The sequence below is a fragment of the Dromaius novaehollandiae genome, chromosome 4 (genome assembly GCF_036370855.1).
Source record: "Dromaius novaehollandiae isolate bDroNov1 chromosome 4, bDroNov1.hap1, whole genome shotgun sequence".
NCBI lineage: Eukaryota > Metazoa > Chordata > Aves > Casuariiformes > Dromaiidae > Dromaius > Dromaius novaehollandiae.
The window spans coordinates 3377743-3403382 of NC_088101.1; positions in this window are offsets into that span (position 1 = coordinate 3377743).

Sequence of the window (25640 nt, forward strand, 5' to 3'; positions counted from 1 at the left end):
CTCGTGGAGCTACTGACAGCTGTGCAGAATCAGCATTGGCAGAAGCAGGACCCTGACTTTTGTGTGAGGTGACTTCAGGGGAAATGGAGGCCCTACCTTGCCACACGACCTCCTTGTGTAAGGTGAGAGCCTGTACGTACGTGGGCAAAGAGAGAGGGGAGTACTTGGGAAAGGCTTCTTCCTTGAGTGGGAAAAATGAGCTAAGATGCAGTTATTCAGTGTCTGCCTCACTCCTGCTGTTCTCTCTGTGTACTTCTTTACCTTACACTTATTAATACTGAGTAGATCTTTTGAGTAATGTCCCAAATCCATTTTTCTGTCAACTTTAGCAAAGATAAGGCTTCTCCCCTTCTTGTTCTATCAAGGCAGCAATCCCATGATTCTAGTACTAGAGGATATTATTTTGATGCTTTTTTTAAGCTCCGCTTAACAGCATTTACACCTGGCCTGAGACCATTCTGGGAATTAATTCCTGACTTTGGGAATACTACTTATTTATCCTAATGAAGGGAATGCATATTACTTAACTGGTACTGCTCATTGTACACTATTGTACATGTTGCTATTCACTGGAAGAGTGAGTATGAAAATCTAACTGGCAGAGATAAACTCATAAACAAAATATGGATGAAAAGACTAGCTGATACTTTTTTAATTTGCAGAGATTATGGTGAAGCTAAGTAAATTAAATGATTCATTTATGCTAATTTTACATGCACACTTTTGTGCTTAATTGTAATACCTCTAATTTATGGAAATTATAATGTAGAACCAGCCATGCTGTGACTTAGATCATTGGTGAAAACTCCATGGTTTTCAAAAGGAAAGGGATCTGTCCTCCTAGTAGGACCAACTTTAGAAATTAAAGGAAAATAAGAGGGGGAGGCATCCATACTATAATCAAAAATCCGTTTGAGACAGGCAAACAATCTGTAACCAGCTCACTTGGCAGAGCACAGGGTCAAATAATCCATCTGATTTTATTAGGGAAAAATAATCTGATAAAATTATGGATGTAGCTGGGCCCAGTTTAGGCCACACAAAGATCTGTCCTGTTGCATCAATAATAAAAGGCACTTGTGTCTTGTTTTGGTAATTCTTGCCTCTTCTATCAGGATCTTAGGGGGGGTGGAAGGATAAGAGTCTGCTCTTGGCTGATGCACACCTATTGATTTCAATGCAGTTTCTCCAAAATTATAGAAATGTATCTAATCCAAATAGCCTGTTTACCTGAACCTGGATTCTCATATTTTCCATCTGCATGATAATTAAAAGCCTTTTGTAAGCCAAAGAGCTGCAATTGGATGAGGGTTGTGAGCATGGTAGGTATGAAGAATGACTCCTCTGGCTAATGTGGTTTGTGGACGATATAAATATCCAGATTTTATCTTTGGAATTGCTTACCACGTTGATAAAGCTTAGTTAAGTTTACTACCATCAATTTTATGAAATGTTTGACTGGAATGGTAATTTTGTGCTTGTTAATTAGAAATCAAATTGCAGCATGTTGTGACCTAGATTTCAGGATAATTTGCATGCAGAGTTCTCTGCATTCAGTAGTGCCATAAATTTAATGATTTTAGGCTCAGCAATAATAAAATTGTAGTTCTTTCTGGATGATATTTTCTCCTTTCTCATGTTTTCTCCTCTTTGGAAATACAGTCAAAATTAAGATTTGTTCTGCATCAGTAATAAAATTACCAGCACAACTCTGTGACAATTATATTGCTAGACTGTTGCCAGCTTAAGCCATGTGTGAAAACTGTGTAGGTTTGTATTCATTAATGAAAATGACATTAGGTTTTGAGGACATGAATCTCCAAATACACAGTCTTTCCCTTCATTTGTCATTAATATCCTAGGTCAAACAGTATTTATCCTGACCTAGCAGGGCATAGCAGCTTCTTGACTCACTGGCAAACATTTAGTGCAGAGACTAGCACAATTCTGTGTCAGTAAAGCGATGGTTCTTGTAATGGGAGAATTACAAATTGTTTTTTGTCCGTAAAAAGTTCAAATGCTTCAACTTTTTTGTCGTGACGTATGCTGGTGAAGTGGAACTAATGTTAGTTAGCATGCAACTCAGAGCTACTTGCATGCATTTCAGTGGGAGTTGCCAGTGCATATCTGAGCAAAGCTCTGGGAAAGGGTTCTTGCCTGCTTCTAGGCTGAAGAGTAGTAACTGGTTGATACTGAGGAGATGATGGGAAGGGATATACTGTTGTATGGCCTAGCTGTCTGCCTGGCTGATTAATGGATCCTAGACAGAGCACGATCATGAAAGAAGTCCTCTGGGAAAGTAAAAACTGCAGTAATGGTACCTGACTAGCTACAGACCAGTGCTGGGTCATCCTCTCAAGAAGCAAAGATAGTTTTCTGTATTTTTGTTCCCCCTCCTGCCCATGTCTGGTTTTCTTCATTTCTCTTCTAACTTGGGAGAAAGAAGTTGAGCTGATTTCAGTATGGACAATTTGAGCTGTGTCAGTGGTGGTACAGAGCAGAATACGTGTTATGTTGGGTCACCAAAGATAAGCTGCTTTTCCAAACCCTGGTCTTTTTCCAGGCCCTGGTCTATTTGGCATTAAAACATGTCAGACTCCTCCCCGCAGGAGGGCTCTGCACCATGCAGCTCTGCAAGGGCTGGAAAAGACAATTTGCCGTGGTGTGAGCTACCATGTGTAACTGCTTCAGATGTGGAGGGAGAGTTTCAGGTTCTGGATGTGTGGGCTTGCAGCTATTAAACTTCTGCGATTTTCAGGGAGAGTTCTGAATGAAGGACCACCTTTCCTTATTGTTTATTTGAATCTTTAATTTCAGTTCCTGTGCTGTTATGTTTTCTCATCCTCTTCCTCCACCCAATTAAAAAATTCTTTATTACATGTCCTGAAATAGACCCAAGAGTGTTAGTAAAAGGAGAGCCACCATCTGTTAGGTGGGATTCAGAGAAAGTCTCTCTTATTAATTTTTCTGGAGTGGAAGTAAAATTAAACCTGCCCAAAGGCTTGATCCAATTGTTGTGTTTCTTTTGATGATGCCCTGAAGTCTTAAACTAAGCCCTAGTTACTGCCTTCAGCACCTGGTTAAGAGTATTTGGCTGGCAAATCTGCTACAGATTCATCTTTAGTTTCAATAATCAGTAAAGTAGTACTGGTATACAGTTGGGATGTCTGGAAAACAAGGTGCATTTAGGAAGATTCTCATCCTGGGTTTATTTTCAATATCCAACTTTAGGCTTATCAATGGGCTGTGCATCTCAGACCCATATCTGCCTAACCTGGAACCAAAGGCAGTGTGCTAGCTAGAGGCAGGACAGACTTCAGCTCAGGTAAACAGACATCAAGGACTTGACTGATTAATACCAGATAGGCACCCTCGGTTTTAAGGTGGGGCTTGGTGCAGGCTTATTCATTTGCACTCTTCCCCAGCATTGTGACAGGCGTTGCAGGCTGCCTGGAGCCTAAATGGAGTAGTGTCAGTTCTGCTAGGATTTAATTTACGTTTCTATGGGCAAGACACTAAGGGGGCCTTGTTCTCTGACTACGCAAGACTCCAACTTTTTCCCTTTCCCTTTTATTCAGAACTAAATGGAGCTGAGTGGAAATGCCGATTCATAAAAATAACAGTTGTTTTTGGAAAGAGTTAATAACTTGTGATAAAGCAGCCATTGCCATTTTATGATACCTGACAGAAATTACCCAGTTTCTTTGATTGCACACAATTAAATGGCATTATCAGCCCATTAGGTTAGATACATTTCACAGTAGGAAAATAAAACCTAATGTTTACTTATTGATGTTTAAATAAATTGTAATTATCATTCTGTGACAGTCTTGTACTACTGTAATTAAGCTTTAAAATAAAAGGTAATTGGAATTAAGAGGGCTTATCTACATTTCATTTAGAAGTTATTGTTGAAGTCAGCTGTAGTAATGTGCAATAACTTTCAGAAAACAGTGCTCACCTGTTCCTGCTGTGGAGTGTGTGCAAGGATGTGGTGCTCTTGGGGAGAAATTTGCATACACATCATTCAGTCAGCGTAAGCAAAGCCACGACGAACTGCGTGTTCATGGTGACTTCCTTGTCTTGAGCCCTGACGTTCTTTTCCCTCTCTTGGGATTGAGAGCCTTTTGAGATTGAGCTGATAGTTGCTTTTTTCCTGCTCTTTAATTTCTGTTTCTTGTCAGAATAGGTCTTTTTGCCATTACCAATACCCCCCCCACCCAGCATGGCAAATTGAGTGGCATGTGTTGCTGGCTGTTTGATTCAGCAGGTTGATTTACCAGTGAGACCAAAAAAAAAAGAAAAACAAAACCCCCCACACACACGAAAAAAACACCCTACTGCTTGGGAACTAATCAGTGCTTAAATTTGTTGCATGCAACCGGATTGGGACCTTCAGTTGGGATTTGGTAGATATGGGCAGGATGCAGGGAAGTGCACAGGAGAGGAAGAGAGAAATCAGCCAGCTGCTCCATAGGAGGAATAGGGCAAGGGAAAGGCACCAGCTGGGACAGCCCTCAGCACTCCCCTCTGAAGAAGAGGCACGGATGTCTGAGGCTCAGGGCTTCCTTAAGGACTTCACCAAAAAGGTGTTAGGAGGGGCTCCAACCCTTCTGAAAATAGGTGGGCCAGGAAACACTCAGGAGGAACTGCTTTCTGCCAGAGGGATCAAAAGGCAGTGCACTGGGGTTCCTGCCAGCAAAGGGATGCCCAGGTACCTCAACAGTGAGGATCTCTGGCTGCTTGGGTGAAAAATCCTTCTTTTGAGACTGTGCCAGAGACTGGGGAAGAGGGTGATCTGATCTACTGTGCATCAGCAGGTCAATTTACTTTTAATGTGTGTGTTGTTTTTGAAGGGCTAGGGAGGTGTACTATTTAATTTTCATTAATGGTTCCATTTGGATATTTTGCATAAATGAGAGAAAGCACTCATTAAAGTGCGTCAGTCATTTGTTTGAAGTTGTTTGTTTTAGTGGATTTGGGGCTGGTCTTGTTTCCTCCTTTACATTACTCTGTATCAAGAGTCTAAATTGCCTGATTAAAGACTAGAATTGTTTGGAAGTCCCTCCCCATGCCCTTTGATGCACAAAGGTAGCAGGCAGATCTGTAGCCCAGCAGACAAAATGTATTTCGCATCTGATGAACTCCTGTGGTTTAGTTTCTTGTTGCAAACGCATGCTGATGGTGTTTGAACAGTGTTGCGTGTAGTCCCTCCACCTTTTCTCATTCTCTTTCAATTGCGAGCAGAATGCATTTTCCCTTTCCTCGTGCCTGCCTATTCCTCCATGAGCCTGTGGGATGCCTGCCACGCGGCTAGGCTGCAATAGGAAACATCCAAGTACTGTGGAGTGCGCCTTAAATATCACCTATACTCGGTGGTTAGGAGCTCAGGCACCTGACTGAGGCAATCCTAGCTGACATACGTACTCTGTCCCCACCTAAGCAGCTGACGTTTTTGTCCCTTCTAGTGAAAGCAGCCAGAAATCTCTTTGCTCTGTATTTACCAGTACGTAGACATGTTAAACTATAGATTTGGGGCTCATTCGTTAATTTGGTGGTGGTCTTTGGAATTGTTTTTAGAAAGGTAGATCTGAAACTGAAAGGGGGGGATAGTTTAAAAAAAAAAAAGTGTTTTGAGGATTCCGTTTTTTTTGTAATGTTAGCGGGAGCTTTTTGAAAAATTCAAAGCTTTTTTATGTGGCATGTTCAAATTGAAGGATTTGGATTAAAGCTCATCTTCAGCTTAAAGGTAATTTAAGAATTCAGAGTGAAGACACATAAAGATGTTAGGGAGTAGCAACTATGTAAGTCTGAAAAGTAATTAGGGAACAAATCAAGCTAGAATATCCTGTTAGTTACGCAGTACTGCTGTGTAATATTTTTTTTTCCTAAGCAAAATAAACACGCAAGTCTATTCGTCAACTAGTGTAAATCAGATTTGCTCCTGCTGCTATGTGGATTTGTATTAGCTGTGGATTTAGCTATTCTTACTTAGGAGTGGTAAAATTCAAAATCATTCCTGTCTGATTATCTTGAGAATTTTTGAAGTTTTGCCTGTTACTGTAGAGAATTTGGTGATGTCTAGGTAGTGGGCAGCAAGTCAGGCTTGCAGCCTTGCGTTTGGAGCGAAGAGATTGGTCTTGATCCTGGCTCTGTATTCTGAGGATGGAATGGGGGGAATTAACTACCTCTAACCTACTGCTTACTTTCATGCGGTGTTTTTTTAGGGGCACTTTTTGATATTTAAAGTATTGGAGCTTTTTTGTGATATCAGGTGGATCTAGAGTTTAGTTGGCAACAACCAGTTGGGAATCTGCCTGTGAACTGGTAACCAGAATTCAAAATATTTGTAGGGTATATTTAAAAAAAAAAAAAAAAGTTTTCCATAAATTATTCTTAGCATATTGCTGGCTTTGCTTCTCTTTTCCTCCTGCATAAGGTGAAAAACAAGATCTGGCTGAACCGAGTAAAATGACAAGGTAGCATTCCGCACCAAGGTTTTATTAAATTTTAGACTTTATGCTAGAAGTGTTCCTGCAGACAGCCAGCTCTAGAACTGATGTGCTAATCTGGTGTACCTGCAGTCTGGTTGTAGATCCCCTGAAGTTAAAAGCAAAGTTTTCATTGTTAATGGGTTTTGATCAAGGAGTTGAAGGGAAAGGTTGCCAGACACATTGATCTCTGTGTTAACTGTGTTTTTGGTTAAATTAGTGGATTTCGCACAGTTGCATATGTTGGAACCAGTGTTTTCTGAAAGCTAAGTTAGTGCCTCACACTTTGTCCTTTCAAAGACAAATGTCAGAGGGAAACCTGGGCAGTTCGACATAGAAGAAAAATAATTTGTTGGCAGGAAGGGCAGTTGCGGGTAGCAGGTTTGTCTAGTTTCCATGGGCTGCTCCCGTTCCATGAGGAAGCACTTGCAGGAACTGTGGAGCTGTAACTGTGCCTTTCTTGGGACCAGGCTGTGGTCCTGTCCCTGGGGCTGAGTCACGTCTTGCTGCACGCTATGCTTCCTATCAGCAGTGGTGTGACTTGTGGAGGAATGTCCTCCTCTCCACTAGTGAGGATGTGACAAGTTTGCTCTCAGACCCTCACCGTCATGATTTGCTTTGGTTTCCTGAAAGGTAACAAATGCACACAAAGCCTGTGTCTGCAACCTTAACTTCACCTTAACAGGCCATTTTGTGCAAGGGGATGTGTTGTAATATGCGTGTTACTTAAAATTGAATCAGTGAAAGTAGTTTTAAAAGCCCAGTGTTTGTTTATTTTTTCCCAGTTTGTAATCTTTGCCTCAGAGAGCAGGTGACAGAACAGCTCTGTTTTGGCCTGAAGTAGCAGAGTGCAATCATGCTTTCCTATTGAATCCATTGTAAAATTTTAAATTTGATATAGCTGACATTTTAGTGCAAGGGACCATAAATTAAGGCAAGTATGAACTCTAAAACAAAGGACCTCAGAAGAATCAAGTGGCTACAGAAGAAGTTGAGTGTGAGAGTGTCTATGGCACACAATTTTTTGATTAGCTCACTTTTATGAGCCTTGTCTGTTCTCTTTGTCTATATTCAACATACCTTAATTTCATTTTCTCTTGAAAGCAACTCGAGGGATTGCTGAACCTCTTGAGTTATGAGATTTTTGTGTCAACAGAAATTTAATTACTTTAGAGAAATAAATCACTGTAACTCATCTATAATAAATCTCCAAAATATAATATTCTGGGGAAGGCATTTTCTGCTGAGCCATAAGGCGTGATCTTTGTCAGTGTTCATCTCTCTATTAGCATTATCATGTTAGAAACATATTTGTCTACCTTTTTGTTTTCTTTTGTGTGTGTTTCCATTTCCATTAGAGTAAATCTATTCTGAAGGTAAGGGGATGTATAGGGCACACCACCCACCTTGAGGTTTGTTTTATATTTCACAGAGACACTGTTAGCACTGGTGAAGTGACTTCTCCATGTCATGTTTGCCAATATAAAACAACCGCTTTACACTGGAGCTGCCAGTTCTTTTTACCCCAGCAAAACAGCCATTCAGTCAGCATTAGTGGCACATTGAATTATTTGAAGTTGCTCCTGGTTTTCTTGAAACCTGGAGCTGGACTTGTCTGGACTGTTTTCCAAAGTGCCATTCAGTCACATGAAGTAGGAACAAGGTCTGTTCACCTGACTCTACAGGTCGCTTAAGCACGTGCCTGCCTGAAGTGTTTGTGAACAATTCCACCAGCTTCCTGTTATCTGTATTAGCTGAACTGCAGTAGAAGAGTGAGGTGTCTGAGACTAGGCACTTTGTGATAGCATGGAAGTTGTGAATTAGCGCACTACGAGAAGGGGAAGCGTTGGCCTTGGAGCCTCTTTACTACTTGCATGTGACCACAGTTAGGGCTTTCAGAAGTGAGCAGTATCTCTGGAAATGGCCAACACTAGTCAAATATGAGAAGAGTTGAAAGCATAGTTACAAGTACTGTATTTTTCCATGCATGATCTCTGCGACCTTGGGTAACCTGCACCAGAAGAAGGTCCTCCATCACACATGGCATTGGCAGGAGTGGAGGGGCTAAAGAAGGAAAGACAGAAAATAAGGAAGGGCTTTGGTCTGGGCTGCAATTGAGAGGCAATGACATGCTCTACTCCACCCCATAATGGGGGAAAGGACTCTGGCTCAGAAACTTCTTTTTGTAGTACCTAGGTATGAGACCAACCTGTGTGCAGTTGTCCATTTAAAATTGGTAATTCAAAGTAAGCAAGCTCTATGAAGTAATGAGGTAGAATTGTGCTTTATATTCACCGAGTTAAATGATTTATTTCACAGGGTTAAAAATTCACCCCCATTCAAACAATCCAACCAAGAAAAGTGTTGGGTTTTTTCTTAATCAGAGTTCAAAAACCACAAATAACTGATAATGTGATGATGGGAGCAGTTTTTGTTTTATTTTCCCCCCCTCATTAATAACTCAGTAATGACTGAATGGATTTCCTTCCAACTTCAAAAAGAATGGCAAAAATGACTTTTAGTTAGATAATACATATGAGCGCTTCAGTCCCCAAACTGATTTTTAGGAAAGGTTTTAACTGAAATAAAAATACTTCATTTTTCTTTTTTTCCCATGAGACAAATCATACTCATTTTACTTAGAGGCAACCTCATTAAACTCTGGGGAATTTTTCAAGTCAAAGGAATGAAACTGGTGGTCCTACTGGTGTTATGTTCAAATATCTGAACTGCAGATACAGCTCGACATATTTTGAAGATACTTTGTCATTGGAATATCCTGTAATCTGCTCTGAATCAAACTGTCTATTACTGTGTTATAGTAATGGCAATGCAAATTTTAAATTTGTGGTGGCCATTATAAGATGCTGTCTTGTGTTGTGTAACCTGTCTAAATCGTGCTGTTGGTCCCTTGTGATGCTGCACTTTTTTGCAAGACAGTTTAATGTCTCACTTGAAGTAAAAATATGTAAATTAGTCCTGTGTAAATATCCTCTGCTTAGGGGCCTCTCTCTTGCACATACTTTGCAACAAAGATCCTCCTCTTCACCCTTGGTGACCAACAGCCCCACAAATACTATTGGACCTGCTGTCATATCTTTTCACAGCATCAAAGAGGTTTTCATGGTTGGGTGGGCTGTTTGCAGGGAGGTCAGTGGGCTCAGTTATGGATTCAGAGAGCTGCAAAGTTTGGAGCAGGGAAATTGCCTTGCCTTGAGGAGGACATTGAGGATCTGCTCTCTCTTTGTTGTTCCTGACAGGGTATTTATCTGTCCTGCTGTTCAGGGCCTCCAACGGTGGGGATTCATTCACTCGTCTTTCCTAGGCAGCTTCTTCAAGAGCATCAGGTAGACCTTTTTTTCCTGTATCTATCCTAAATTCTTATTGCTGCATGTTAATCTTGTGACTTCTCCTCTGCATCCTTAAGTACTTGGAGGAGGACAGATTATTCCCATCCGCTTGGCAGCAGTGTTTTACATTTGAATAATGATATACCTCCCATTAAGCCTGTTCTTGAGGTTAAACCCAACTCCTCCTTCCATCTCACTGGCAGGTCCTCTTTTCTAGACTTCTCATTTTTCATGTTGTTGTTTTCTGGATTTCCTCTGACTGCTCGATTTTTTTTTTTTTCCTTCTAGCCTGTATGTCCACTTTGTTAGGGTTATTTTGGACTCAAATACTATTTTCCAATGTCTCTGCTAGCTTAATACCATCTTCAGCTGTAATAATTTTTCTTGCTGTTATATCATTCCAGTTATTTAATGAAAATGCTGTCCTAGAACAAACCCTGTATGCAAATAAGCATAGCAAAATCTGGCTTTAAGAATGGGGCTACCTCTTCTGTTTATCTCTAGATTAATGTATTATTCCTGTTTGAAATTGTGCAGCTTAGTTGCAAACGAGTCATAGGTTTATTTTGTTTTTTTTGTTTCTCTTTTCTTACTATGTGGGTCAGTGCCCACACTTGCACAGGAGTGCTTCCTAATAATTGCTAAGTAACTCACTTTCATCCCATCAAAATCAAGACGCTACTGAAGAAGCTAGAACTTCGTGTCAGCTTTCAGTAGGACTTAGCAGTTCATTAGTGGTATTTCTGATGATGCCAGAAATATAGCACGTTTAATGCACTTTTATTGACACACACACATGCACACTGTCACGCTCACTCTAACAAAAAGGTTCCTGTTTTGATTGAATTATAAGACAAAAGATATATGCGGAAAAGCAGATGAATACAAGGACCACCACCATAAACCATCATGATGCTCCATATTGAGGAGACCTAAGTCTTCCAAGACCCTTTGCTAAATCCCTGCTTAGTGGCCATCATGGTGCGAGAGCCATCAGAGGGCATCAGCAAGCTAGCAGTTGTTTCCTGAATTAGAGATGATGCTATCAGTGCACACATATAGTATACCCAGGGTAATCAAGTATGAACACAAGTTTTAGGTCTGTCTGTGCTGTTCAACCTCTGATAAGACTCATTGCCAGTTATGGAAACACAGCTTTTTCTCTCAAGCAGCAGTAGTTTGGCTTGCAGTGACCATGCTTGCCCCCTCCGGCCAGCTTTCTGAAGTATTTTGAAGGATGTTTTGTAAAGCAAATAGCATGGTAGCCATTTGTGGGAGTATTGGAATGGTGCTTTGTAAGGCTTATCTACTACTCTGCTTGCCAAGACTGACATTGAAACAAAGCTTATTAATATAAAGTAATTTACTGCCTGTCCACCATTCTCAATCTTTCCAAAATGTATGCTCTGTCACTGTGCAGTACCTTTTCTCTTTAAACGTGTCCATGAGATACTGACAAAGATTGCTGCCGTTACAAGCCAGATCCTCACTTGCTGTAAATCACAGAAGTTAATAGAGCAATACCAATTTCTCCAGGCTGCACAGAAATGATGAAAATCCAATTTTCCAACAGAAACTGCTTATTCAACAAGATCAAAACATTCTGTTGAAACATTCAGACTTCAATCAAACTCCATTTAGAAAAGAAATCAAAATGAAGCAGTTTTACCTCATTAAAAGATAGCCTTTTGATTTGGATTTTTTTTTCCTTTGAAATTTAGATGCTAAATTGCAATGTGGTATTTTTTAATATGCCCTGTTTTTATTGATGAAATGAAAACTTTGCACAGATATGTATTTTAAGGAATATTTAGACTGTTGACAGCTCATTCTTATTCTGAATTAAGTGCAGGTATAGTGCAAATTCCAGTTCCTACATGGCTGAGGATTTTGTCTAAGCATTCAGGTATCCAGATCATAAAGCCATTATCACTGACAAGTACTTGGTATTTTCCAATATACAACCAAGGAATGATTAAGAATGGAGAAACAATTTATGCTTAAGACAGAAATGGTCCCTGCGAGTCTTTTCGCAAGGCAAGTGTAGGGAAGTTTGCACTGCATATAATACATGGCATACCTGCATACCCACGCATAAATGGCTATGGATTTATGTACAAAAATCACTCAAGATTTTTTTCCAGATTTATTTCTAGAAAACGTAAACACACAACATGATAATCATGTCTTTAAGTATAGCTAATCAAACTTTACTAGCCCATGATAGCTATGTCAATAAAAATGTGAAGGATGTGCAGCTGTTCTGTAATAAGTTTTGAACTGTGTGTGCCAATCCAGTTATTGGCATCTTTACTGTACGGCAACATTCTCTAAAATCCACAGAGCCTTGAGGAAATGAGTGGGAAGTAGAAACTCTGGCTCTAGATACGCTGCTTTGCCATGAACATCAAAGTACTCTTTTGGAAGAGCAGCAGGAACATGGGCCGTGAGAACGTGGTTTGGCTAAGTGGGGGGAAGGCAAGGGGCAAATGGAAAGTCTCGTGGGAGGGTGTTTGCTGGGCACTGCTTGCATCAACACAATTGAGGTGTTTGACAACAGTGCCTTTGTGGGGCAACAAGCTAGGCAGGGGTGTAGGCACGGTGTCTGTGCTCCTTGGTCAGATTAGCCACTACTGTGGTCGTCTGGTCGCTCTGTTCATTACGGCCAGCTCAGCCCCTGAAGGAAGGGCTCACACTGGGACTTGCTGGCATAGCCCATATGTACTGTAGCCAGAGCTGGCACAGGAGCCAGAGCGTTACCAGAGTCTGCTCTGGGTTGTATAAGTCTTGGAGATGCTAAGGAGGTGGTATGGTGGCTGCTTTTGCAGTCCTGGAAGAAATCTAATCTTTATCCATTGTTAATTAAGAAAAACAAGCAAACGTTACTCCTTAGCTCTAGCTGATGTAGGTATGTTCTTAGTCTGCTTCATGTCTGCATAAATCTAACAGCCAAACAGGAAACAATAAACTTGGTCTGTAAAATCTGGAGGTGACTACTCCAGTGTTGAGCAGTGCTTGGATGTAGCATGCTGTAGATGATTTGTGTGTTATAAGCAACAAATAATGAAGTATACAGCTGTCTGAAAATCTTACCTAATGTACTGGAATAGATGTCTAACAATTTAATACTATTTATAAATTTGGATAGTGCTATTCACTTGTGGTTCAGGTCCACTTCGGCCTGTGGGGATGTGACTGCTCAGGTTTTCGGGTTGTAGTTTTCTAATGGCATCTTAGGTTTCCATTTGGCCATTAGGGAGTGAGATATGGGCACTTCCAAGTGGCCTGAGGCTCCTTTTATCTCTGCCATTTATACTCTTCCATCTGCCACTGTTCACCTGCCCCTGCATCCTTCATTGCTGTAGTTGTATGCGTTTTGTTTTGCTTTCATAAATTTAGTCGAGTTGACAGAAGCTAAGGATCCAACCCAAAATGTAAGCAGTGCCATAGCATATTAGCCAGTATATCAAGTTTCTTCAGCTCTCCTCTGGATGAATTTCAAATTACATAACACTGAGACATGCCCTCACACAAGCCGTGCTGAATCTGGGAGCCTTGGGAGTGGGGAAGATGCAAGACAAGTTGATGGTGCTCATATCAGTGCTGAGTTTCCATTAATCTTAGAGGAATCTGCAAATGCTGCTCTTTTTGCGGGCAGGAAGGGAATAAAACAATGCCAGAGTATATTTGCACGTGTATTTGTAGCTGCATTCTTTTACTTTTATAGCCATTGCAGAATTCAAGGTTCACAACACCAACCTCTGCCATTTGCCTGCCTGCAAACCATAAAAATATTGGTAGCAAAACAAATTACTCGGGGGCCCTTTCTCTGTAGAGAGTTTTTCTTCCTGACCAGAAAGAATCTGCTTTCTTTCCAAGTACAAATTAAAGGACAGGCGTCTCATTACTGTGAGCAGATGAAAAAATGTTTTTTTCTTTGCTGTGCAGTGATCAGGGTTTAGATTGTGGAACTGAGGCGACATCGATTGTTTCAACATAGTTCCTAGCTGGCACAGAATTTCCACTGTGTTACAGCTTTTTCATGACAGCAAGCGTAGTGCCTGCCTTATGATTTATCTTTCTTTGATGCTTAGACACTAGAAAGAGAAGTGACTTTCTAGAAACTCTGCTAGACTCAGTAAGTGGCTTAGAAAACCAGGACCTTATCCTTCCCTTGTAGCCAGGTATGGCCTCTGGATGCTAGCCACAGCTGTTCAGTGATTCTGAATGTTTTAGCATGTCTTTGCATTTTTTTTCTTCCATTCAGATTATATGTTAATTTAAAAAACAGTTCATTAACTTACTACTGTCCATGCATTCTTTCAAAGTGGCAGCACTACGATTAGAAGTTATCAGGTATTGTTTTCTTGCGAAGTATTTTGTTGTCTCAGCTTTGTACAAGCCAAGTACTTTAATTGCAGCTCTTAATCTTTCAAAGTGCTTTGCGAAGATGAATTAATCAATCCTCCTAACACTCTTGTTGAGCAGATACAGTTGTACTGGGCATAAGTTGTAGGGCTCACTGTGTTCATGCATGGGTGCCCAATTAGCTCTTGCATGGATGCTGTTTTGGGCACGTTTTGCGGGGTTTTGGTAGTCGGGGGCTGCAGTGGTGCCCTGTAAGAGAGAAGGCCACCAACTGCCCTGTGCTGCTTCCACCAGTTGCGAGACAGAGGTGAACACCCCATCGTCTGCAGAAACGTCAGCCCATCTGCGGAGCCTGCAGCACCTCTGCGCAGGCATTTTTTAGAGTGGGAGCCACAAAGGGAGGAGACGTGGGGAGAAGCTGTAGGAGATACACAAAGGAAGATACTGCTGACCCTCTGGGGCTAAACCAGAGAGAGCAGCCCTCGTTAGTGGTGCATTTCACACAACAGGACCTCCAGCCCCTCCGTAGCTGCTCCTCAGCGGAATTAGGAATGCTGAGCAAAGAAGGGTGTTGTCCCCTTAGTCCTGTCCACCGATCAGGGACACAGAGGCAAGGGGCAGACTTATTTCACTTTGGTAGGGGATTTCAAGGACAAATCCCTTCTTTCATGGTGATTTAGAGGCTTGAATCCAGTCAGGTTAGGCCAGATGCTGGCGACAGAATTTATGCCTTTCTAAATAGCCTTAAAGTTTACTCAGGATCCTGAAAAGCAGCACTGGTTTTGTAACTGATGGTCTGCTGTTTTCAGCATCAGGGAAAAATTGTACTGAGAAAATGATACAGGCAGTGCACAGATGATGACTTAGTCTCTGCCCCAGATGCTTTCTAATCTGGCATCTGATTCCAGCCCTGAGCCGGTTTCCCCAGGAGTTGGTGCTGGAGCCATATGGTCCCTGCTCCCTGCCATGCCAACCCCCGTCTCGCACGTGCATTTCAGAGGAGACTTGAGTTTCAGGCTGTGACCCTCACCAAGCCAGCCGCGTGGAGCCCTGCGCTCACTTGGCACTTCTGTCCGGTGATGTTGGAGGCTAACTTTCAGTCACCCCCACCTCTTGTGCACTGTTCTTCTGTGGCAGTCAGGATATCTGATACCCACTTATCCCCTTATGGGGAGTTCACAGGCTCTGACTGCAGAGCAGAGGCAGCCGTGGGGAGACATGCCCCAGAAGAGCACGGTCACTGAGGGTAGAGGACAAAGACAGTGATCTTGGTGCCAAAGACCTTAAGGTTTGGGGAACAAAGAGCTACCTTCTCCTGTGATGCCAAATATCCTTAATTCAATGGAAATCAGGCCCCTGGAAGTCTCTAGTTTCCACATGGTGAAAGCAGGTGCCTTCCAGTGAGCTCCCTGCCCAGGGGACAGGACTCCCTACTTGTACTCAGGCAGCCTCAGGGACTGGGAGGTTCATCTAGGTATATAAATCAATCTACCTCAGTAAAAGCCCCTTTCCCTTCCCTCTCAACAGTAATGCTTGCACCCCGAAGTCTGTTCTGAGAGCCTCCTACATGAAAGGCTTTTCTCTAGTTGAAATGGTTTATCTGCAAATTGGATGCAGTCATGTGTCCTATAAATCTTTGACTAAAAAGATAGGTTGTCCATTTTATCAAACTTACACTGCAGAATAGCCCTAAGCAGGAGTCTCTAAAACCTTACTTCATATTCTACAGATGAGGATAAATTATAAGCCTTCTTGCTATATATTTCTGAAATATAATGTACCTAGGCCAGTACACAGGCTATAAAATGGAAATGAGATGGCCAGCACTCTAGTGTTTTTCTGATATACAGAGGTGATCTTGGTGATATACGTCAAAAACCTCCAGCAATATTTTAAAAGATCAGCAATGTCAATTTGCATAATTTGGGATATAATTTTTTCAATTTTTTTCTAATGGCTGAAGAATGGTGAATAAAACTTAGCATTTTTCTCAGTGAGAATAAATAATTTAGTGTGTGAAAATGCAAGTGTTATCAGTCACATAAGAATGAATTCAAATATGGGCATAACATTCAGAAACCTGCCAAAATTAGTTTGGGTTTAAATATCGTACCTATAGTTGAGTTATGACTGGAAATGATGAAATTCTCTCCTGTCGTATTGAATAGACATGGCAATTTTATGTGCTTGAACTTTGACATTTTGCTAAATTGTATTCAATTAGTAGAGTCAGCATTTAATGGCATACGTGGCTTAGATTATTGCTGTGGTGAACATGGCGAGTTGTTTATAGTGAGCGTGAGTTACCTGGTGTTCCAATGCAGCTCAGCTGGATTCAATGGCACTGGCTCCTGTGAGGGGTTTTTGGTTTGTTTTTAACTATGTCTTCATGAGACAAAATCTGTTCAGCTTCATCGTTGGCCATAAACACTGTGGTCTTTCGTTCTTTCCAAAAGACCTTTTTTGGACAAAAAATACAATTTTAATACTGCAGAAACAACATTTTAGGAAAGATGCTTTCTCCCTGTTTTGGAGGGAAGATCATGTTTGCAAAATAATAAAAATTTTGAAAAGAATGAACACCAACCCCAAATTGAATATTTTCTGTTCTGAGCAGGTGGGAAAACATTTCTTTCATTTTGAATGAATGATTTGGAGGCAAAAAAAAAAAAAAATTTAAAGTGAAGAGTCAATAGTTTCATTCTAAAACATACCATTCATTCTAAAACAAGCCTTTCAGCTTTGGCTAGAGTTTTGACCTAAATTCACACAGGTCAGTCCCATGTTTTTCCATTAATATGCTAACTGTGAGAAAACTCTAATCAGTCTCACAGCTAGTTATCATCAGGTGAAACTTTTCTGTTGAGTATAGTTGCATTTGACCTATTTATATGACATGCTGTCTAACCTGTACATATTTCTTCCATCATTTACCTCCCTGGAAATATTTGTTCAGCAGGTTAAACTGATTAACTTATTTTTTTCAGCCCTTGAAAGCTGATTGATTACTCTTGTCCACAGTATATAAGATCTCTCTCGTACATCATTTTTTAATCTCACTGATCCAATATTATAACTTCCTTTCATTTGTATTTTGTTTAGGGCTGTTTTAAAGTAGAATAGACCAATTTCATGTGGATGTTTGTATTTAAAGCCTGCCTTTACTCTGGTGTTTTGTGAGAGTCATTGTAGCTGCTGCTGCTACTGCTGTGCTACAGCGTAAATGTGCCCAAGTATGAGTACTTGGCTCAATTCTGCCCAGATGAGGCTCTTAACTGACTGTGCAAACATGCATTTTCTACAGGAGTGGATGCATTTTCATATACAGTCACAGATTTGGAAACAATGCCAGCCCGCTTTTCATAGAGTGTCCTATAATTCATGGTAAATAAGAATATTGCCATTTTCTTCATTTCCCCAAAGATCTTTATCACAAACTGAATCGTGCCTTGGAAGATGCATCTTGGCTGTCTCGAGAGCAGACTCGCACAGAGCATAGTTCATTTCCCCAGCTAACTATTTTGACAAAACCATTTCTGCTCCATAATGAAAGGTTTTAGTGACTCAATTTGTTTTTTTTTCTTAATCTGCCCAAGTCTTTTAACATTTTTTCTTTTTTTTTTTTTTTGTCTAGCCTGGAGTTGCTTTGAATGTTAAGATGTGAAGGATGTGCTCACATTTCATCCTCATTGAAAAATGTAGTGGGGTGGAATTCAAACAGTTAAAACATATTTTCTTTCTACTTCATCTTAAAGCTAGAGATTTGGCAAGTCTGTGCTATCAGGCCCAGAAAAGGACTGAACTGAGACTGAAGGATCTCACTGCATCAGCAAAATATTGCCTGCATATTTAATGTTCTTCTGGTTTAGCTTTACTGCCATTTCAAACTGCTGTTTCAGGTAGCTTCTCCTGAAGGCTCAGTGCAAGCACTGATCATAATGAGAGGGGAGGTTCTGCTGGCTTTTCTTCATCCCAGGATGAGGGAGTCAAACACCCATTAGCCATTTCTCAGAAGACAGGCCATTAGATTTTCATACATCCGATACTTCATGGTTGGTCCCAAGCCCATCTTTTCAACTCTAAAACAAGGGGCACCCTCGTGTTATGTCTGTAAATACTGGATGTGCTCTGCATGTGCCCTATGGCTGTGGTCCCCGAGAGACCCAACCTGCCTGTGCTGCAGTTCGATCCCACACAGAGTCCCCAGCTCTCGTCGTTTGCACCTAACTGATGCTGGCTGCATCCCATATCTTCTTGCATTTGTGGGTGTTCACTGCACAGTCTGTAGTTATTTCTTCTGCACTGTATATAGCCATCTGTGCATCAGCAGTGTTTGCTGCTTGCTTCTGACCTCAGATGATGGATGAGGAAGGCAGTTCCTCCTTCATCAAGATCTGTGGCTACAGTCTTGACTCTGTGACCCCACTGGCAGCACTGCCACTGATGAAGATAGGATGGGAGTTCATCCTAAAGTTTTTATGGCATGAGTCTCGCAACCTTTAGTCTTATGAAAATGCCCTTCTTGGCACTGACTGGCCATGCGCAGAGAAGAGTTCCTGAAACAAGTGGAGCACTGCAATATTGCAGTGCGGGTGTTTAATTTTGGGGGGGGGGGGGGGCTTCTGTTTTTTTTTGGGGGGGGGTTGTTTTTGTTTTTTTCTTCAATGAGATTTGATGTAGGGCCTAAATTAAGTGATTGAAGTAACCCATGTCAGTTTAGTGTATGCTGGACTGTGGGAATGAGTGACCACAACTCCATAAACCTGTAACCATGAAGAAATGGGCATCGGAGGCAAGGGGGGCAGCCATGTGGTACATGTGCCCCAGTGTAGATGTGCCCTGATCACACAAATCTGGACATGGGAGAAGGGGCCACAGAGATTGCATTTTTCAGCTGGGCACTTTGCCCTGGAGGACAAAGCTGCTCTGCCACACAGTGGGGTCTCTCCTATACCCCACCATGCTGAACTGTTGCAGATAGGAGGGGCAGGAAGGTGCTCCTGCGCAAAGTGGGAAACTGGGCTGTATCTGTACCTGTTCTGCTTTGTTTCAGACCTGGGTCCTTGAAATTCCTCAGGATTTGACTTTTTTTTTTCTTGTAGTCTTCATCGTCCCCTGTGATCGAGACTTTTACTTCGCTATTACTGAGCATATGGTATTTTCAGTGTTGCAGGTATGGTACATCATTGCATCTTGTGTTACTAGCATATGAAACACAGAAATCATAATGAGGTTGGGTGTAAAGTATCTTTCATATGGTTTATTCTGATTAAATACTCTATTTCCATGAACTACATCCAAAAGTCCTAGTCTGACTCACAGGTGAGCTAGTCTGGGGGTGGTCAACTTCCCTAAATTTCTAAGCTGCATACCTTCCTGTGCTTGTGACCCTTTGAGCTTATTTCTGGTGTGCAGCAGGGAAAAAGAGCTAGTTGGTGACACTAGCTTACTGGAGGTCTCGCCACCCTGTTGTGGAATGTTGCTGGCCTGTTAGCGGGCCTGGGAACAAACCAGCTGCTGGCTTCACCGGCCTGTCCTGACTCAGGGTTTCATTTGGGAGCAGCTCCCCAAGCACCACGGGTCCACGGCAAATCCTGGCCATGTCAGGCTCTCAGCCTGGGCTAAGCACAGAGTCTCCTCGTACAGTGTTAGAAAGTGTAAGGCAGCTCACCGATGCTAACAGCATGAGCAAAGATCTGCAAATATGAATTGCTGGGAAACGGCATGGCGAGAGGTGAGGGGCTTGGTCATCACCATTTTGGACAAAGATGGTAAATAGCTATGTCTGTACCTTTGCAGAGTTAGCCCATGGATTGTTTCATAAGAAGTCTTGTAAGGAACTGTATCTTTTGATTATAAATGCTCCCAGAAGCCTTTTGGAGCCAGTTGTTGTCTTCTAACTCAATTATAATTACAGCATGCACTGAAGTAGGTCTTTTTTGGAGTTTCTGGCTGATTTCTGAACAACATATGATACCAGGAGTGGAAGCTCTGCATGGAAACACAGTGTGTTTAGAAAGCCTTACCAGAATTGCAACTCACTGGAAGTCCATAGGGTAAGAGAAGAAAACTTCAACCACGCTTTACCCTCTAACTTCAGAGAGCAAATGCAAATAAAGAGAAGGACAGCTGGCAGATGTAACACCAAGACCTGAGCAGTTATGTCTTGCTTTACCGGAGTTCAGAGGGGAGGGGAAACACAGGAAGTGGATCTTGGCACACTACAAAAGCCAGGCCACTAAAACCTGGCAAGACCTAGCACTGGCGGGGTGGGGAAGGTGCAAACCCCACACAGACGGCCTTGCTCTGTGTGAGTTTGCAAGCATTAGTGGAACGTGCAGTGCCTGGGAGAAGATGACAGCGCTGTTCACTCTGAGGGGTTATTTGGAGAATGGGATGTTGTGCCAGGAGAAGATGAATGGGCTGGCAGCTCGAAAGCGAAAGGATGCTTATTAGCTTGACGTTGGACACAAGTTCATAAGCCAATGTGGTGCCAGAAACAGTAGTGTTAGCACTGCAGAAGAAACCACAGATGGCTGAGTTAAAACTGCAGGGTGACACCTGGGATCTGGCCTCAGTTTTGGAAATACGTAAAAATACTAAATGTATAGCTGGCAAGGTGAAACAGATAGTTTGTAGTAATATCTGGGGATGGATCACCCCGGGGTTAATAACAAATCAAGTCCTTCATTGCATACAGAAAATGCTGCTTTTAGCAGAGTGTATGTATGTATACACGTCCCCTTGAAGATGTGGTCAAACACTTCCTCAAGCATTGTACTTTGCCAGAGTTTGAGCATATCTGCCTGGGGTGCTTTTGAATTGTCAGTCTTTGCCTCAGAGGGATTACTGAATCCCTCACCTCAACATGCAGAAGGTGTATCATTTTTTTTTTCTCATTAATCAGTGCCTCAGTCTATGCCACCAGAATGCAGTATTTCCAGATCATGCCTCAGAGGCAGCTAATCGCTTGTGAATGTACAGTTGAATTTTTCACATTTCCCTGTTCTACCCGTGGGAGTTAAGGGAGTAACACTGTGCAAAAATGGCAGTCACTGTACGAAGTCTGGTCTATTCGCCTAAGGTTTATATGACTTGCTTAATCAGTACATAGCTAACCTTGCCTTTTATTAACATGCTTTTTGGTTGTTTTAATTGTTCCAAGTAAATATCTGGAGCAGTTAAGTAGCCACTGGAAAAAAAAAGAAAGCTCTAAGTGGACTGATGTAAAAATAAGGGGGTTTTTTTCAGTTCGTTAAGCTTCAGTTTGGGTGCTGCACTCACACTCTTGCAAAATCAACAGGGTTCAGACTGGTTTTTGGCATTTGGTGAAAACAGCATTTAATTGAAGACCCAACCAGTAGTTACAAATGAATACTGTTCCTCATTTTGCTTCTGGACACTTTAATCAACCTGCCTGCATGTTGGAATCAATCAGTTTCAGCAGTTGTGTTCATTCATCTTCGTCCTGCCATTCATCTCATGGCAGCAAGGAGAACACTGTGTAATTGAATTTATTTGAAATCTAATACAAGGACAAACCGTGACAAGCCAGCTATAATCAGCTTGATTCTGAATTTTCAGCACAAGTATTAGCTTTGTATTTCCAGGAGGAGGGAATCCAGGCTCCTGCATAGCTTCAGAGAGAAAGCTGGCAATGAACATGGAGAATTTTTTTGCCATTTGGAGTCAACTAAGAAAGAAATGATGGTATGTTGGTTGCTGTCATTCAGCTTCTAATGTGTTTGCTTAATTTAGGGGGGAAATCCACAACATGGTCCCCTGTGTAAAATGTATAATATAGCAACTGGCATACATTCTGCCATTTTTTGTGTGTGTTGAAGTAATGTAACAAACCATATAGATAGGATTTCAAAATATTTTCATTGAAGTGGATGTAGGGCTAGATTTTAGATTTTGAAAGTGTTCAGCATGATCCACACTTCCACAGGGGCTCCTCCGGAAAAGACTGCAGTAGTCTCACGCTAATGGAGCTATTGCTTTTTTTTTGAAAGCAGGATATTAAGCACTCAGGGCGAGGTTGGGGGATGAGGGGGCAGTTAAGGTAAGTTATGTGTATTGGCTTCACAGCTTCAGCCAGTCTGGCTTGACTGAGTATTCCCATGGAGAGGTGGCTTTTGCAAGTCTTTAACATTGCAGATCTTTCTGATAGAACCTGAGGACATCACTATAAACACAAACTAACTTAGTACTCATAGGGTGTCCTGCTCTTTCTGTAAATTCTTTACTTTCAGTACAGATGTTAATTATGAATCATGTAATGTTAATGTTAATTATGTAATGTTAATGTTGTTAATGATGTTAATTATGAATTATGTAATAATGCTAATTACGAATCAATGTAATCTGAAAGGAGCTAAAATTCAAGGAGGGGAGGTTTGTATATATAGTAAAGAAACTGTAATAGTCCATCACTTACCAGCCCTTGTAATGTTTTCCTCAAGGAAGATACTTAATAAGCTCTTTCCATCTTTCTTGTACTGTTATTACAATATATGGTCATGCCCTTAACAGCAGACTGATACTCTCAGGATTGCATGTGGGACCATGTTTTCAAGCCAGAAATAGTGAGAAGACTGTGTATCAGAAAGCAATTCTGCTTCTTCCAGCTATAACAGCTGGGCCCTTCAAATCTCACGGATGCAGTAATACTTATGGTCCTGGGGTGGTTTGTGTATCTTGTCATGTTTCCTGATTACCCACGTATAGTTAAAGAAGCTTTCAAACATAATGCTGAGGGGAGGTAAATAAGTCTATTCTTCCCATACTATTCTGAGAAACATAGAAAATCTCTGCTTTTGCTGGGTTTGACTACTGTAGTTGTGTCACTAAATAACAAATGTGTATTCTCAAAATGCAAGAATGATTCCAATTTTTGGTGGTGATATGACATTAACAAGTGCTGTTCTCTAATGTTTTACGATGAAGAAAAATGTCTGCATAACCCTATTTTGTGTAGCATTTAACCCTGTAGAGATGCACCGTTTTTTGTCTGAAACTACTGTGTTGCATGCTACGTGTTGGACTGGCAAGAGGCTGTTCTCAAAATATTTCAGTGCAAATGAGTCTGGAAAAATGCCACAGATAATCATGTCAAAATGTAAAACAGCAACAGAAAAGTGGTATTTTAACAGTCTATGCAGTGAACTGACCAATTGTGTCCGACTGCAGGAAAGAGGAGGAAGTTCTGTTTACTGCCATTTTTCATGAGAAAATGAGGAAGGCACATTGACGTGGACATGTGCTGGCAGACTGGTGTATGCGCTGTCTGTTTTCCAGATTGGCTGGACACAAACCAGTTTTGAACTGAGGCTGAGCCCAAGCTAATAAGCCTCGTTCAACCTCTCTGATTCAATTACGTGAATTTTCCAGGTCACCCGACTCTCACAAGCCCTCTGTCTATGAGATACCTTTCCCATTAGTTAGACACTTGAGGTAATGGCAAAGAACACAGTAAGTTGCAGGCAAATCTTTGTATCCTGAAATTAGATTCTGTTTGTTCTAAATCGTCTGTGTGTTTAAAAACAAACAAATGAAATACTTCCCCCCACGCCCAAATACTCCAGTCATGGTCATTACATTTTTTCTCCTTATAACCCAAACTAAAATTAATCCCAGCTGATTGGTGGTATACTTATTATTTCTTTGATTTGGGGGTAGGGTCTAGAGTAACTGGTGCAGGCAAAAGAAATCCCTGACTGAAAGCATATAACTTCAGTGTAAGATGAAAAGCAATGGGAGAGTACAACAGAGTGGGCAGTGATCCAGTTACAGAGTGCTAATGGAATCACTGTGATTAGTGGAATAAACCCAGGTGAAATCATAGCAGTTGTTGCCAAGAAGTCTAATGCATTTTTTCCTCCTATCACGTGAAAAATTGTAGCAAGTTCCCAAGCAGAAAGATGACTTTCTGATGATTTTTTATCTGAAATTCTTTGCTCTTCTTCACCCTTCATAAGTAATCTTTAATTACAGTGCAATTGTGTGTACTTTACTTGCTGCTTTCTATTAGTGTGCTTTTGAAATCAGTGGGATGCTAGGAAATAAATTGAACAGAACATACAGGATGTTCTCCTAGGCATAACTATTGTGAGGGAATGAGGCTGTTAAGTTATCTTTACCCACAAAATTGGAAATGCGTATAGGTTATACTGTGAGACTGAACATGATTTAGGGGGGATGTAATGTCTCCCATTACATTCCAATTAGCCAGTCATGTAAACCCCTCCCTGCCTGTACAAGGTTTCACAAGAACAGGCTCTGGCACTCTGGCCTGCACTCTGGATGCTGTTCATGGCAGTGATTACTTCCTCTAGTTTCTGAGATATGCAGAACAGGTACCTGACCTGTGCTGTCTCCAGCATTACAAGTACCACTTTTCGTTCCTGATAACTCATTATGACAAGTTTGAAATTTCAGTCTCTATTTGGGTGACAGACTTGTCTTCTGACAGCTACAGGTACAATTGTCACCTGGTGAGAGTAAGCCACTCCAAAACAGAGCATGCTAATTAAAGCAAAAGGTTTTTTTATGTGGTAAGGTTGAGCATGCTGGGAGAGAAAAGGGAGAAAGAAAACAAGAGAAGGTGGGGTATTTAAACAATTTTTTTTTTAAAGGAGTTACTTGAGTTTATCAGCCTGCTTCTGCCAAGTCAAAAAGGATAATGTAAAAAAGAAAAAAAAAATCGTTCTAACTACTCCCACTGCAGGCTTTCAAGTCTTGTAAAATTCTCTAGGGGAAGGTAGGCTATGGGGGAGCAGGCTGTTCTTCTTCCTTGAGCCCTCTGACTTTTGAACCTGATGGGTCATTTCAGCTGGATTTGACAGCAGTGGGGAGGTATCAAAGGAGATAAGAGTTTGAGCTCTGTATTTGAACCCCTCTTCCCCGCCCAAAGATGGGTCTTTAACCGCTATTCTCCTGACCTTACCGCAGACGATACCCATGACGCACATGGAAGAGGGAAGAGGGACCTCCACCTGCTGATGAAGATGTGGCACTGTGTGTCTACATGGAAAATGGGCAGAACTGACTTAGGTCTGCTACTAAAATGCAGAGGGACATCCCCTCGGTACCCAAACCCAAGAGCAGAGCAGCTGCCTGGGTCTGGACAGGTCAGATAAGGGCATCCTTGACCCTGGGTCTCTTGCTGTCTGTTTATCTGTTTTACACTAAACAATTGTTTGTTTTCTTAAATCCACACAGCAGTAGGGAATAGGGATGGGAACGTGAGATTTCTCCCCATCTCAGAGGGTGTATTTCATAGCAGCAGCCCTTCATAGCCTGCTGTTTGAGGAGGAAACCTGGGTCCGAAAAGTTGGGAGTTTTACTACCTGCCCCCAAATGACTAAGTTACTGTCTTGTCTCTTATGGCTTAATTTACTGTAAACAGCAAAAGCTTTCCTCACTGTTT